Source organism: Geospiza fortis, unplaced genomic scaffold, assembly GCF_000277835.1.
Source record: "Geospiza fortis unplaced genomic scaffold, GeoFor_1.0 scaffold94, whole genome shotgun sequence".
Lineage (NCBI taxonomy): Eukaryota > Metazoa > Chordata > Aves > Passeriformes > Thraupidae > Geospiza > Geospiza fortis.
The window spans coordinates 2,163,421-2,179,953 of record NW_005054394.1 but is presented as its reverse complement, the minus strand read 5'-3'; positions in this window follow the sequence as shown (position 1 = coordinate 2,179,953).

The following is a 16,533-nucleotide window of genomic DNA, read 5'->3' as shown; positions in this document are numbered from 1 at the left end:
AATCATCTTCCCCAATTATGACAATGAAGGCAAAAACTTCTATAAAGGTTTCCTGAACTCACAAAGAATATAGATTAAGGAAAAGACGCACATGCCTTAGCTAGTAAAGTCCAAGCTCACAATCACTATGAGACAGGCCTTTTAATTAATGAGGTTCTTTTAAGAATTTTTGGGTTGCTTCTTTCTTTTCTTCTATTTTTTTCTTTACTCTTTCTCCAGGTACAAAAGCCTGAAAACCACACTGCAAAAGTACTTGGATCTGCAGTTCTTGTCACAAGGATTTTAATATGACCTTTTCTTTTTTTTTCACAGGTCTTAAGTGGCTGTGAAGATAAGTACACCTCACATCACAAATGTAGTATTTTCTCAGAGAGTATAGATAATGCAATTTCAAAGTCAAGTACTAACTATGAGACCTGAGAATTATTTAATGAAACATCTTTTTTTTTTTGCTATTTTGAAATCATGTGTTTATTGCAGCAGACAGACTTTATAAAATCAAATTATCAATAAAATTCATATCAGAAAGGGTTTCTTGGGGTGTAAAATTTCTGCTCAGCACAGCAGACATATATTAGACTCAGAAAAATTTGGTGAGGAGGCAGTTAGTATGTTTGGGTAGAGGAGAAAGCAGGGCTGAAACTGTCTCGAGATTATCATCCAGAATGAATTCCCACAGACACACACTGGTGGGTTTCACAATTTCGCTTGTATTTCACATACACCTCAGAATAAAGTTCTTCTTACCAAGAACTTACAAACAAATATTTTTTTCTCACACCTCGAAGCTTTCACATTCTTCCTTTTACTACTCTTACCTAATATATCAACTTTTTACATGATTCCTTTATTTTGCATATGGACCATGCATACCAGAAAAGGGTGAATTTAATAGGCCTCCTGTGCTATATCTGCCACAGCCATGGATACAGGTTGTGAATACCCTAAAACATCATAAGTAGCAATAGGTGTCTGTTCACAGAAAGCTGAACTGAATCCCTTGAGTAGAAATACAGAAGTTCAGAGGAACATTCAGCTGACTTCTCAGTAAGTTAAATTTAAAATAATTTTCTCTCTAGTCTCACAGAATTCAAAATTCCGTTAAAAAAAGGGGGGGGAAATTGGGTATGAACAGCATATGAAGACACCATTATTCACCTATCTTAGTCTAGAGCCCAAGTCCTAACTTTAACTTTAGATTCATTTTAGAATTTCTATGTGATGTCTCGTAAGTCAGCAGTAGTTTTATTCCAAATATTCTCAACTTAATACATGCGTTCTGGGGAAAGGCACTGTGAAGATACATGTTGTTCTTAAAACAAAGTGATATAAAAAACTTAGATGCATATATTTTTCAGAGGTACCACTTATCTGCAAGGTATCATTTATGGAAACATTTCTGCCCAACTCTCTGTCATAGATGGCAAAGGCTGTGCATTTCAGGATGAAGTGAATAAGGATACAATACTGTGAGGCTGATGATCTGCAGTACTGCTCTTGAACAAATCAATAGATCTATTCAGCTTTAAGAACCTGTGCAGCAAATGGGACCCTAAATTATGTGCAGTCAAATTACAAGCCTGCAAATCTGCTAGCAAAGCAAAGTATTATTTCACATAATTCAGTGAAGTTCTTGTCATTAGGTATTACCAGCAAACAAACACAAAACAAAAAAAGAGCATTGAAGAATTTTACATAATTTGGTATCTCAGTATTTATGTCATGGAATGCATGACACCAGCAGGATTTTATGAGCTGTACTAGGGCACTGCTGTACCTTGTGGGGAAAGATGGATGTTTTCACCAGCAAGGCATTTGGCCTACTGTAAGTCCCTACTTTAGGAAAAATTCTCTTGTTTCTTCTCAATAGATAGTATTTTACAATCTGTTTTCCTAGAACAACTGATAAAAACTCACAGACACCCAGCTCAAAGCATTTATTTTTAATGCTCAGCAAGGTAAGGTTGTCTCTGTATGAGTGTTTGCTGTCATTCTGGGCGCTGTGGGACTGGAGAAGAACTTGGCTTTCCTAAGATCTGTGACACATTTGCCATCTGGGTGCAGATGTCTTTACTATCCCAGAACATTGCTAAAGACCCTAAATGTCCATTTTAAAGCGGCTTGGTTTACTCTGGTGAAGTCTTTCTTAGTCAAATGAAAGTAATTTTTCTCTTGCTCAGCCCATCTAGAGCAGCCACTTATCAATCAGCCTTGTGTTACTTCAAGCCTTTTTCTACATCACACCTAGAAAAAATAGGACTGTAAACAGGAATTAGAAAATAACCAAATTATTTCAGATCACTTACTATACCCAAAAAAACCCTGAAAATAAAACAGCAACAGCAACAAAATCAGTGATAAGACTCTTGGAATAGAAGTAGAGAAAGAACATTTGAGTTTGGTCTGCCAAGAAGTCTGTTTAATTTGAGTGGACTTTTTCATAAAATAAATCCTTAGTGGAGTCAGAGTACAGATTTACATTTTTAAAGTAAATATATGCAAATATAAGCAAAATTAGATACTATATTTAAATTCATGCTATTTTCCTATATTTTCAAAACACAGAAAATTACCCATTAATGATTGTTTTGATTGCAGCATTTTTTGCCAGTTGAAAGACAAAAACTGAAAAAAAGCCCATCATTAATAGACCCTCTATATTTTCTGCTATGCAAAAGCATAAAAATATTTAATTCAAAACCTTGTTTTGTGCAAAAGGAAACATAGCTTCTGTGTAAAATGAAGAATGTGTAATTGAAATCTTAACAACACACACAAAGAGTTGGAACTAGTCTAGACAAAAATAAGGCAGGAAAAGCTACATATAGTGTTTTATACATATTCATTGGTGCTTTACACCTGCTTTTTCATCTGTGATTTGCTGCCCCATGCTAATATTGAACTTACTGTATGTGAAGTGTCTTACCTTTTCTCAATCTAAATGGGGTTGAGATTCTGGGAAGCTGTGGTCTGTATGAGAAAATAAAATTTACTAAACTTCAGGGTTACAGAAGTAAAGGATAATGGCATTTTCATGGCTAAGGTTGTTTAGTACATATACCATGACATTGGTAATTAAGACATTTTAATTCCTTTCCTTAGACTTTCCCAGATGGATCATGACTTTTACCTTTCATAGTTCATTTTAGTATCCTAAGAAACAGAACAATATTGCATTTGTTGCAGAAATATCATGAAGATCAATTAAATAATCCTTCAGAAGGATTTCAAGATCCTCTGAAGAGCCTTTATCTTGTGAAGTGCAGAACACCACAGCTTTATTGCAACATTTGAACACACATTTAGCCTGAACTGCTGGGACTTCTCATACATTTAAAGTTGAACACAAGAATGAGTGCTTCAAGAAAAAGAATCAGATTGCACAGAACAAAAAGCACCCAGCAGGGTTGAACTCAGAAAGGTAACTATACAGGATTAAAGTATTATTTGAATTATGTTCTCCTTCCCAAATCTTGCCAGGCAACCATGAAAACCAATGTGCACTGTGACTGATACCTTGGCTACTTTAATCTGTGATGAGCATCAGTGAGACTAAGTTTGCATTCTTTGATCCTCTGGAGCATCCTTAGGATGTGTCTCAGTGAAATCACTGGACAGGTACTTTTGCCTAAGCCACTTCTTAAAATTAGTCTCACTATCAGAATGTAGAAACTTTATTTTTTTCCTTTTTCCCTCTCTTAATTTTTCTTTTGCCCTATGTTAGTCTATATTTTTCTTTTTTTTCCCCTTTTTTCCATCTCCCTTTCCCTTTTTGCTTCATGTCACCCCTTTTTATCCTTTTCCCTTTCCCTTCCCATGTGCCTATTATTATTTTATTCAAGCCTTTCTAAAATAAAACTCCCACTGAAGTCAGAATGGGAAAAATGACTACGGGAACCACAGGAGCCAAACAGGACGCGTCCATTTAAATAAAAATACCAGAAAGATACAAGGAGATTGCTGAGATTTCCTCCTTCAGTGGTTTTCAGCACAGGTAATTCAGGCATTTTCCTGGGAAGGAGATACTTTCAGAGGTGCAGAGCTGCCACCACATCTCTAATTTGCTCATATTACATCTCAAGACTGTTTTGGAGGAATGATGATGGGTGGGACAATAAGCCTTGAAGTTCTGGAAGGACAGTAGCTCCCACTGCAGAAGTGCCCACAAGTGACATAATTTTGTTGGACAAATTAAGTCCAACATAATTTTCCAGAGGGAGTTGATGCTAGGGAAAAATAGCAAACCAGACCAGAACATGTGGTTGTTCTTGGTTGTCATGAGCACACTCTGCCCATTCTTGAGCAAGAAGCATCTTCAGGACAAGAGGGAATGGCCTCAAGATGGAGGAGGGGAGATTAGATTAGGTATTGGGAAAATTTTCCTCACTGGAAGGGTGAGGGTCAAGCATTGTACCAGGCTGCCCAGGGAAGTGTAGGAGGGATTTCAAAGATTGTAGATGTGGTGAGTGGGACATGGTTTCATGGTGAACTTGGCAGTGAGAGGTTTAATGTTGGAGTGGGTGATCTTAGAAGTCTTTTCCAACATTAATGATTTTGTGATTCTAAGGAAGACTGTTCTGCCCACTGAGCAGAACATATTATCTTATTTAAGATAATATGCACTTGGCCTGAGAATCCTGAAGGACACCACCATGCCCTCCAAGCAACGCAGTCCAGCAGAGAATTAGAAAACTTAAGAATTTAAAAATGTGCCTAATCTTTTTGCGCACAAGCTCATAGTCAATGGGCTTCCAGTGCCAGCTGGAGATGGTTCCGAGTCCAAGTGCATAAACAATGCACAGTAGAGCCCTTTTCTGCCTCTGTGGGCTGCTGGGCTATTGGAGATTTTAGATGTCAGATGTCATTGTGTGGACCTGTGATGTGTGGATACATTTCAACACAATCTGTGCTGTTACGTTGATTAAACTATTTCAGTTATCTGGGTTATCAGACCACAAGGCCAAGTCATTGATTCATTACACATGGGTGAAGGAAAAAAGGGGAGCATTTATTTTCTCTGGTTTTATCCCCTTATCACTGCAATCAAATTAATATATTATTTTTTCATTTGCAAGACACAAAGACTTCTATTTTTCACATAAATTTAGGGAAAAGTAGCTTGTTATTTAAGGTCTGAAACATTTATTCAGCTCAAAACCATGAAACTGCAAAATTTTAGGTATCCTTGGGGCAAGCTGCTCTGGCTTGATTTTCAAGAAAGAGTGAATTTAATTGTTACATTATTTTATATCTGATAATTCCTGAGTCCTTCTCTTGCTCAGAGAAAAAAAAATCTAATATTTGATAAGGTTTATACTGATAGGAAAGGATTTTACTGATAGGAAAGGATTTTAATATATCCAAACAGATGTTTATATCTCAGAAAACTAGAAAATAAATATAAAAAGACAAGAAAATATTATTAGAATGAGAAATTTATTGGTGTTTAAAGTTTGTTTTTTTTAAACATAGGCAAAAACATATCTAAGTAAAGTAGTGCCATTGAGTGTAATAATTTAGAACTAGCTAAGGAAAAATGTAGATATTTTTAATGTTTTTTCTTTTTACATCTACTTACATCATAAGACCTCAGAGTTAGAGGGAGTGATTATAACATGCAGAAACAGAGCTCCAATATATTGGTTTTGAAGTCTGTGGCAAATTTCCTATTGATTGATAAAACCACAGGCAGTTAGGCAGCCTGGTGCTTGGTCTGGCCTGCAGAGAGCCAGGATCTCACAGACTCAGCTTTGTATGAAGGTGAACCAATACAATCAGGTTATTGAATACCTGCCTTCAACAAGTGTAACAAAATGATTAAATTTTGAATAAAACAGTGGCAATTCACACCAAAAAGAATTCAATTTTATCTATCCATGAACTTCAAGTCTGGGTTACATGTGTACATCCTCACTTTCAGGTACTTAAGGAAGGATGAACTTCATCTTCAATGGATGGACAAATCACGTTCACCCTTTTCAGACTCAATTGTTATTGCCTTTATGGTGTTTCCCTTTTCAGATAAATGCAGCTTAATCTTTGGATCATGTGCCTGAAGGTGAGGAGGATACTACTGACTCAAAACCTTCCATTTTGCAAACATGGGGCTTGGAGGTTAAGAAAATGGTGTAAGAAGTGAGAAATTTGGTCCCAGTCCGCACATAATTTCTTCTATATTTAAGACAATGAAAAAAGTCTCTTGTTCCACACTGGATCCCGAACATCCTGATCCTGTGCCTCTTCACATTGCACAGAAATCAAGGTAAAAAATCTGCACCTCCTTGGCTCAGCCAGCTACATAGTTTCTTTATTTTTTTTCTGTGATAGGTGTTTTTGGCGGAAGGTTTTCATAACCTCTGCCTTCTCTTTCTGCTGTACTGATCAGTCTATGCTTTGTAGGTAAGGGGATAGAACAGCTCTTCTCTGGGCTGGGAGGTAGATACAAGTCTCTTGCTCCCTGCAGAAATGTGCTGACTTAATGCAAAGGAGTTTTCACTTTCTCTGACCCCATTTCCAAATGTCCTCTCTGAGCCTGCTGCTTGACCTGTGCATTTCTGATAGAGGAAACTGTAGTTTCTTCACAGCAACAAATTGCCTTACCACTCACACTGGAGCACTTTGGAACCAGCTCTAAATGTCAAAGTATGCTTGAGACTGTGCTCCAAAGTAGAGAAACTGATTAAAACTGATTAAAGTTCAGATAGTCCTAAAAAACTGGCCAAAATCCTCCCAGAGTCCTGCCTAACACAATAAGCAATCAATATGAACTTGAATTTCAGATATTAAAACTGTGGAAAATGAGATTTAAAAGAAAAAAAAGTGATTTCTTACTGATCTGGACTGCCATTTAAAGCAGGAAATGCTGAAAGTATCCTCCAACACCATGAAGTTTCAGCAGCAAAGACCGCAGAATTGGATTGGAGAGCTCTGACAACTATTCACTAGCTATAGATGAACCAAGGACAATATCCTTGCTGAACTAACAAGAGACCTAGAAAATTTGTCAATTGCCTTTTGGCCAGAAGACTGAAGGAAAATGTTCTTCAGAAATTATTTCTTACAAGTTACTTCCTCAGTTCTACTTTTAATCTTTACTCCTCAGAAAGAAACCCCTGCTGCCTTGGAAGGTTTACAGTCTCTGCTGTACCCACTCCTTATGTTTATCAGTCTTTGGGTGAGTCACTGCTGAGTTACTTCAGTATTTAAATGTGTAGCTGTCAATTCTCTTGGCATCCTGCATCAAGTAAGACATGCAACAATAATCTGAGATGATCAACATATTTCACATAATAGCAAAGAGGAAAGGTTAACTTACATGCACAATTTCTTCTTTCTTATGTTTTCCTGCATTCTGTTGGTTCCCACAGAGGAAATTATTGTCTTTTTATAGCTCACTACTCCCTTACCACTATTGCTTTGCAGCCTCAGGTGTTTTTCATCCACCTGATGGGATGTAGCTTCACATGTACTTCCAGGTCTGAAAGTGCATCTTTCAGCCAGCAGATTTGACTATTCCATCACTCCTCATTGACTCATCAGTGACACCCTTCCTGCTGTATCTGCCTCGGGTTTTCTGAAAACACTTTATGGGATGAATGAGACTCTATCAGATACATTTTCTTCAGGATTTTATTTTGCAGTTAAATTCTGTTATCTATTATGCTTGCTGAAGTAGAATATCTCTGCTACTGGCCTCCTCTCCTGCAAACTACTGGGATATTTATTTCAGGAAAAAATTCATTGTCATCATATATTCATCTCTTCACCCTTTTAAATACTTTTCAGGTATAACTAGAAATTTGTTTCAGCCTTCATCCAAAAGAAAGGATTTAAAAAAGTAAAATATTTCGTACCTTGATATACAGCTTCCTTTAGCTGGATATTCTTCAAATACTGTATTATATGGAAATTCTGTAATTTTAAAAATTTGATATGACTTTCTCTATTACTTAATCTCTATCAGATTACTTTAAGATTACAAAATATTAAAATTATCCCCTGTCTTTTTCTCAATCTATGTGCTTTTCCATCTTATTTTCTACCTCTGTCCTGTTGATGAGGAGGGGTGAGAGAGCAGTTGGGTGGACTTCTGATATCCAGCCAAGGTCCACTGGCCACTGGGTAAATGCATTTTTAATGTTTGATTAAGGAAAAAGAAGCTTGTCATCCAGAAAATTTAGGAAGCCCTTGGAGGACTTTTAATGTGAAATTAGGAAAAAAAAGAAAAAGTTGTGGGACTTTGTTAAAATGGCACAAGGTGAAGTGTTGCAAATAAATTAATGCACACATATGTGTGTTCTACACTGTAAATTCATTTAGTTGTTGCTGTCAATCTTGGAGAACTATCTGTGCTCTTTAATAGAGATCTCTGTTCCTGAATCATGGAAACAAATGTTGATTTTTTTATTACTGCTTGACAGAGAAATATATTTGTATTTAGACATTTTTAATGTTCTTTAAACATTTTTAGATATGGGTACATTTTGTTGGAAGAAAAATATTTATTTTCTCAATAAATAAAAAAGTAAGCTATTAATTGTAGTACTTTGTAAAATAATTTAGGACCACATGGTCTTGCTAGAGGTAGAAAGTGGAGATTTCAAATGTTACTGTCACTAAAAGATTTGCTCATGTTCTACATTAAAAAATCAAAATACAGATGTAGGCCATCAAGAAGAAACATTGGGGACATAAAACTAGGCATGTCTAGTTGTAGAACAGCCTTCCAAATATTTGAAAAACCTTTCAGTCTTGCAAATTATCTCCTTCCCTCAGGCAGACACTTTTAGGGCCTTCTTGAGGGATTCATCCAAGAAAGACACCCATAAAGGAGACAAAATTTTGTCATTAACCTATTCTGGGCTTGAGCCAGGCAGGCTCCCTGCTTGCCTTTCCTCACCTTTGTTCAGCTGCACCTGGGGGAAAATACACCATAAACTCACAGGAGTGCTCTTCATGTGAAGCCTGGTCCATCTCAGCAGCAGTTTAAGCCTTTCAGAGTTGCTGTCAAACTGCAGCCACAGGTGAATAAAACATGAATAAAATACACGCACACATGTTCTATCAAGTTATGTCTGTGAACCCAATCCTGGAATTGTGCACAATTTACAAGAGAAACAACACTTAACTGAAACTTAAAAAACAGGAAACACAAATAAATAACATTTAAAAAACATCTATATTATTAATATTTTAATAGAATTCAGTAGAAAGAATATGTATACTGTTTCAAATAAACGGGTTCAGAGTCACATGACATGTCTTGGCAGTTTTGTCTTTTTATCTCCTGTAAAAGGAAACAGATTGCAAAACAATGAAGTATCACTCAAAACATTCCAAAATTACTCCTAACAAATAGATCTGGACAGAAAGCCTTTCTTTCCCCCTTCCATTGAGATTTAGCAACATGCTTTTACTAAACTACAAAGTAATCCTATCACAAGGAGCATGGACATTTCTCTGTTACAGCTTATTTCCAGCAATTGACTTACTATGTGGGTGTGATGGTGAAAAAACAGCCCTTAGAAATCTATTTTGTTTCATTAATTTTTACATAAAATTTAAGACCACACAGTCATACATGAAAAATCAGGTGTCATACTGCATTGATCCTTTACGGAAAAGGAAGTTGGTCATTCCTGGTTTATTTCACTAGGAAATTATTTGACTGGATTACTTGAATGTTTAATTAAATTGTCATATAACATGAATAAAGTATAAAATATCAAATATAGTAGTCTTTTGCTGTGACACAACATTAATTTTCTGTCATCAGAAGTGTTTATCTTGTTAGCTGCTTAACTTAAACTTGCTCAGCACCAATTAAGTGTTATATCTGAACACACTTAGAATATTTTAATTCCTTCTTTTATTGCCCTCTTGTTAAACTTTTAATTTTCTTTTTTGTTGCAATTAACATTTAGGGAGCTCAATTTCTTTAATAGGCTCCCTTTAATTTACATTTTATATTACTCTACTTTTTTTCATGAGATCAGTGGAGCAACTGCAGATTTGGTTAGTGGAAAAAAATGTGTAATAGTATACAGTTTATGAAATATTTAATTCACTTTCTTTCCTAAGAAGGACAGATTCATTCATTAGTTTTTTTGGACTTTCTGTCTTCTGAGCCCCCATAACACTCATGTCTGAGTGCAATATTTAGTGTTATTCCAATCTGATAGAAAGGGATAGATCTCAATGATAATTAGGTTGATATCAACAGTCCCTAGAATATTTCTGGCCTATGGCAGCATGGTCAAAACCATCTCATCATGGTACAGAAGTTAGAACAAGCTGAGGACTGTTTCCAGTGCACAGTTTGTTGCCCCTTTCTGGAGACTAAGGAAGTTCAGCAGCCACCATAGTAGAAAACAGACTTTCATGGCCAGCCAGCCAGAGAGTTCCAGGTATATTCCATGCACTCCCCATGTCAAATTGTGCCTCAAGTATCACCTGCATTGCAAGCTCAGATCCAGGCACTTGGATAAAGGCAAAATAAGGCAGGATTTGCCATGTCTAAGTGGGTCATGTTTCAGGGCCGCACAGAAGTAAATGTGGAGAGTTCATGGCTTTGTGGCTGTGTGAGGTCAATGTCCAGAGCTGAGAATGTTCATAGCTATATATGTGTCCCAAATGTACAGACAGCCCAGGTCACCCTCCCTTGGTGTCAGACACTGTGAGCTAATAGGGACATCCGAGCCTTGTCTGAAGTCATCTTGCTCTTGAGTCTGGCACCCTTACCCTTAAAATGTGCAAAGTTAGACAATGCAATTAAGATCAAGCTCTTCATTCCCTCTTCTCAAGTAATAACATTTTGGAGAAATATTTGAAGCTTAATATTTTAGCATACTTTGAGATCATTTGCTTTAAGTGGTATTACAACAGCAGACAAAACACTCAGAATACATGGGTGCATTTTTCAAAGGCAGGAACACATTCTTTGCTTTAAATTGACCCAAGAGCCAAAGCACTTTTGTCTACTTTCTGCCCACTTGTTTCAATTTACTAGATAAACTTCTAGGGAAACTCAGACATTTTCTCTCCATCCAGAAATAAGCTAAACAAAAAGTCCTCCTTTAGTCATTGTCACTCACTAATTTTGTCCAGGCATTTGGAATAAAGAATTTTTGAGAGAAGTTGGCATTTGGTGTGGTTAGTTTCAATTAGTTACATGTCTTTCCCCCCAGTCACCATTATCCAAAGTAAGCACTATTAGTTTGAAATTAATGGGAGGATAATGATGTAGCACAGGTTGCAAGAGCAAGAAGCTTGATTGTGCTGGAATACCATTTTTTTTTCTCCTTGCTGGAGGCTACCACCTGGTTGAGGAAAAACCCATTATGGCTTGTTTACATAACATTCAAAATTGTAGAAATTCTGATGGTTACAAGAAACAAGAGCTTCTTGCCACTGAATAGCCTTTAAATGGCCTTTGATACAGGAAGTAGATGTAATGTGAAGAGAAACAGCAGAATGGATGAGAATCAGCTCAGACACATATTTCAGGATGAGCTTGATAAATTTTAGATGTCCTAAACGAAACCCCACCCCTACAATGTGAAGTTGGATCCCATCCATCCAGCCTGTCAGTACATCATGCACTTCAGGGAGGGAGTTCTTGATCCCCACTTGATCCTGGCCCAGGTAACCTTGCTGTTTCTCTCTGCTGGCAGAGTGACAATTGCAGTAAGTGGTTATTAACCTTGGCAGCCATGGTCCCAGCCTCTTCAAACTCTAACAGAGGCTTCAGGAACACCTCCCCTATGGCATGTTTCACACAAAAATGCCAAGCAGCATAGAGTAAAACAGCACTGAATTGCCATGCAACACTACGTGAGAAAAAGACACTGAAGTGGGATTAAGTAAGATTAATTGTATTAAATGTGTTAAGTGCGATATATGATGTGGGACACAAGTGGGTGTATTGACAGTCAGTGTTAGGAACTAAAATCTTCTACAAGAATCAGAAAAATATATGATCATTTTTATGTCCAAATTCTAAATTATTTGCTCTAAGATGGGACTCGTTTGAATTGTGATTGAACACATTTGTAATATTTAAGTCCTGAAATCATGAACAGAAGTTTCCCCATGTTGTGGCATAAAAGCTGCAGGCACTGAAGAGAAAAGCTAAGATGTACTCTTAGAAAAGCAGACACTTCTCTCTCTTCCATAGCATAACTCTGAAAAGGAAGTTTTAAACCGCAGGATCTCTATATAAATGGGACACATTTTTCTCCTGAAAATGCACTATGCTTTATGCACAACACTGATGGCACACACCTTGTTTCCACCCCAGACTTTTAAAGCATAAATTATAAGTCAGCATCCTTGAGTCACCTATTAAGAGACAATAAAATGTTAATTTTTTTGTCCAGAGCTAGAAACTTTCAATATTCAGCTATGCTATAAGATTTTTGCTCTGAGTTTGTTTTCCTTTCTTATTCATTTAAAGGCACATGCTGCCAAAACCTGGTGATGTATTAAGAATTATTTTACTTACACTTGATTGTAAGCATAGTTTGAGACTTAGAATTGTGAAAGAATAGTGTTTCAGGGGAAAAGTAAATAAAAAAATGGGTGTCAATTATAGGCACAACTTGATTCACAAAGCAGCAAAACCACTGGTGTGTCTTAATGAAGCCATTGCCCTTCTCAAGATAATCCTCCAACAATCTTTTCCCCCAGAGCAGACCTTAACCAAGCAGGGAGTTCTTTTAAAATCCAGTGAATAAGCTCCCTCCCACTGCACGAAGAGGTTTATTGGTAGCTCTGAGATGGCAAGATGGGGGTACAAATATTTCTGCTATTGTTGCAACCCAGCTGCAAAGGTTTAACATAACTCATGGCAGTGGGTGGTACTGATACCAAAAGGTCACCAAGTCACAGGAAGCCAACTGGCCCCACTGTACCTTATCAGCTGACATTTATTATTATCTATTATTGTTCTATATTTATAATAAATACATCAAAATCTTGAAAAAAAATAATCCATTCGGAGCTGTAAGAATTCTTGCCAAAAATAAAGTAGAAAATTTAAATTAAACCCAGCAGCTGCTCCTAGTCAGGAAGCCAAAAAGAAATAGCTAACAGTAATAAACTGAAGTCTAGCCCATTCCTACATTTCATGCAGATTTCAGACCTTAATGTGTCACTTCCTGAGATACTGCCTAAAAAGACAGACCACAAGCAAATCCTTGGAATTCCTTTTATTTAATCTGACCTGCAGTACCAACTTTCTCTTCTATTTTACAAGGATGCTTTTTCTTTTGCTGCCAGATTGCATTCTGGGTCACCTTTAAGACGTAGCTTAACATGCCATTTACCTGATGTTCTGGTCCCAAGGGCACAGGAGAACAGAATATAGCAACTAAATCTGCTTTCTTTCCAAAGCTGGCTTCTTTGATATTGCTGTTGTGAGATTACTGAACAGCAGCTGGGAATTCAACCAAAAAAACCCCAGAGGTCAAACTTCAGAAGCTAAACACAGGTGCTGGATTCAAGCTGCTACTGCTGTCTCCACTATAAAGTCAGTGAGGGCCAGCTAATCATGGAGTGCTCTATCCTCTGTGTGACTTGTCTGATGTCTCATGTAAGGGAGATAAATATGTTATTTAAACCTGGGTACCAGAAGGATGTCAACATTGCAGTAAAATGTCTGCTTTTGACCTGTACCCTTTTATTTATCCTGAACAGAAGGAAATGTGGTGCTGTTTTGAAATTTGTATAGAAATATCCCTCGGAACGAAGAGAAATTGTACAGATCTGGTTTCTGGGAATAATAAGCCAAAAAAGACTCCAACCCATGCTGACAGCTGTATCATTTTCTCCTCCAGTGTGGTCAAACATGTTGCCAATCCTTACCACTATCAAAGGAAATTAGCAATATAAAATAAAAAATTAGCAATATAAAAATTCAGTTTAATTCAGAATCGTGTTTACATTGAACATTCAGTGGAAAACATAAGTCCAGCAAGTGGTGATAACTTATGCAAATGAGTTTCATAAAATACTCCATCCTACTTAAATTTTTTGTTCACTTTTTCAGCTTTCTTTTTGTTAAGTTTGCTGAGATTCTCTTTGAGTTTATATTATGGCAAAGTATAGTAATGGTTTTCTGTGGTGTTCGCCCTGTCTCTTGTATTTATACTCTGAATTACCACAACAATTGAGTCCTGTTTTAAAGACTTATAAACTAATATTACTAATAAAAGACTCCTAAATAATTTTTCATGAAACTTTCAAGGTTCACATACCTGGTCCAAAATAACTGTCAAGGGTTTGCATAATCAATAGTATATCAGATAAAGCTTGCAGAAACATTAATGAAAGAAAATGAAAAGCACCAGTGAAATTCCTACCTTTTCACTGAGGTGTATTAGAAAATTTTCTGTAGTTTTTGCTTCAAGAAAAATTCTCATTTATGAAAACTGTTCCGTAACATTTTCACTATTTCTTCAATGGCTTTTATGAGGAGGGTTGACTTTATAACATTTATTTTGTTTTATGACATTCAACACTTAAAAATTTTGATCTCACTTCTGGCATTTAGGCGCTACTTTATTCTACAAAGCAAATCATCCAAGGAAGGAAAATTGCAGTTTTAGTAACCTTTTCCATGAATGCTGTAAAATGTCCAAATGCATCATTAAGGTCAACACTCCTATATTTGTTTCCTTACTAAACTGATATAAAACTTAACATTTCTTTTCTACTTTCAACCTCTTTCCACAACTTTTTGTTTATCTTCGGAACTTGTGTGAAGCCATCTCACCTGGAAATAAATTTTAACATGTATATAGTTATACACATTCTATTTAGTTCTATTTAGTTGTTTCTTTAACATAACATGATTTTGGTCATTTTAATGCCCACCGTCCTTTAGAGAAAACTTTTCTTCCTGTTTTGTTTTCATTTTGAAGTGGTCCTTCCAGGAAAACATGAGTGGTAATGAAAACAGGGTTTGAAATTCCACATGCCAATGGGAAATGTACATTGGATGGATGTGGCATCAACAGAGCCTCAAGCAGCAGCATTTCAGCAACAAAATGAGGCAATCAACCAGCTGCTGGCAGAGTTACTCCTGATCTGATGGTACTATAAATGCACCCTTCTCATTTGCTGGAATCATCTGAATACCAATCTCAGATTTCACACCAGCATTTCTGCAAATTTCCAACAGGAAATAGGTTGGTTTCGGGTGCTTTTTTAAGCACATCATTCCTCTTGGTAGGGCAGTGTTCATCGAATGGGGATATGTTATCACCTTAGATAGGGACAGGGTTGTTTTCTTTTTGTTATTATGTCAATTTTATTTTTGTTTGCTTGTTATTTATAAATTCTGTTATTTCTATTATTTTTCCTCATTTCTGATTTTAATATTTGACTTGGTGCAGTTGCATTCAAGAAAGCCCCAAATGCCTGCAAATCTTTGCTGATATTAATGCACATGATGAAAATGTGAACAGCCTTTTGATTCTTACCTCACAGCAAGGAATTCTTATTTTTCTTCACTCTTTTTTTCACCCTTCTTCACTCTTTTTTATTTTTCTGGTGGTTGCACTTTTTTTGCAACTATTCTTCATCAGTACAGGTATCCCAGTGCAGAAGGAAGCACTCTCAGCTCTGTTCCTGGGAAGCTGTTGACACAAGCTCTGTTTACCACAAGCAGGACTTGTTTGTACTGAGTGAGCATTTATTTATATTCTACTTTAGCATAAGACTCCATTTTAAAAAGCAATGAAGTTTCACAATTTCAGGATTCAAGCTACCATATGAACAAGTAATATTAACCCAAATACATTAGCAGCAAATACATGGCAGTGGTAAGATTCATCAATCAATTATGTGAATTATAGATTTTTAATTTAAGCAGATTAGGTGCCAGTAATCAAAGTTGCTAACAGGGTACTTTTTAGGCAGAGAAAGAGGAATCAAAGTTATGCACTACCATGATTTGTCCCTGCTCAAGTAAAGCCAGGACAGACAAAGCACTGAAAAGATAAACTACGTTAAGATGCTAAGGGAAGTTGCTCTTTCAAAAGGCAATTCTGTAAAAAATCTCTTTACAGGATAGCACTGACAGTCTAGATGAATGAGCCTGGGGCTCAAATGTGAAACTTAATGGCCTGTGACATAAATGTAGCTATATCAGGAATGAATTTGGGTGAACAGAATGCATTAATACACAGATAATTCCCAAAGTAAGGTGAATCAAACCAGTATCAATAAATTAACAGGCAGAAAAATTTGATATTCTGTCAGACTCAGTGTTTGTGCTGGAGGAGAAGTAATAGTCCTGAAAAAGACTAGTAGGATGTTTAAACTGGATCCACTTAAAGGAGTAAGTGTGTTTTGATATATCCAAATAAGATAGCGTGCAGATTACAATGCACAATTTCAGAAAACTCATTGATTCAGAAATCAAGTTTCCCATTCCACCAAAGAAGAAGAAAATAATTTTTCAGAAGCTGTTAATGGGAACTCACTCCTATGATTTACCCTGCATTTTCAAGGCTTGCCGTGTCCACCTGA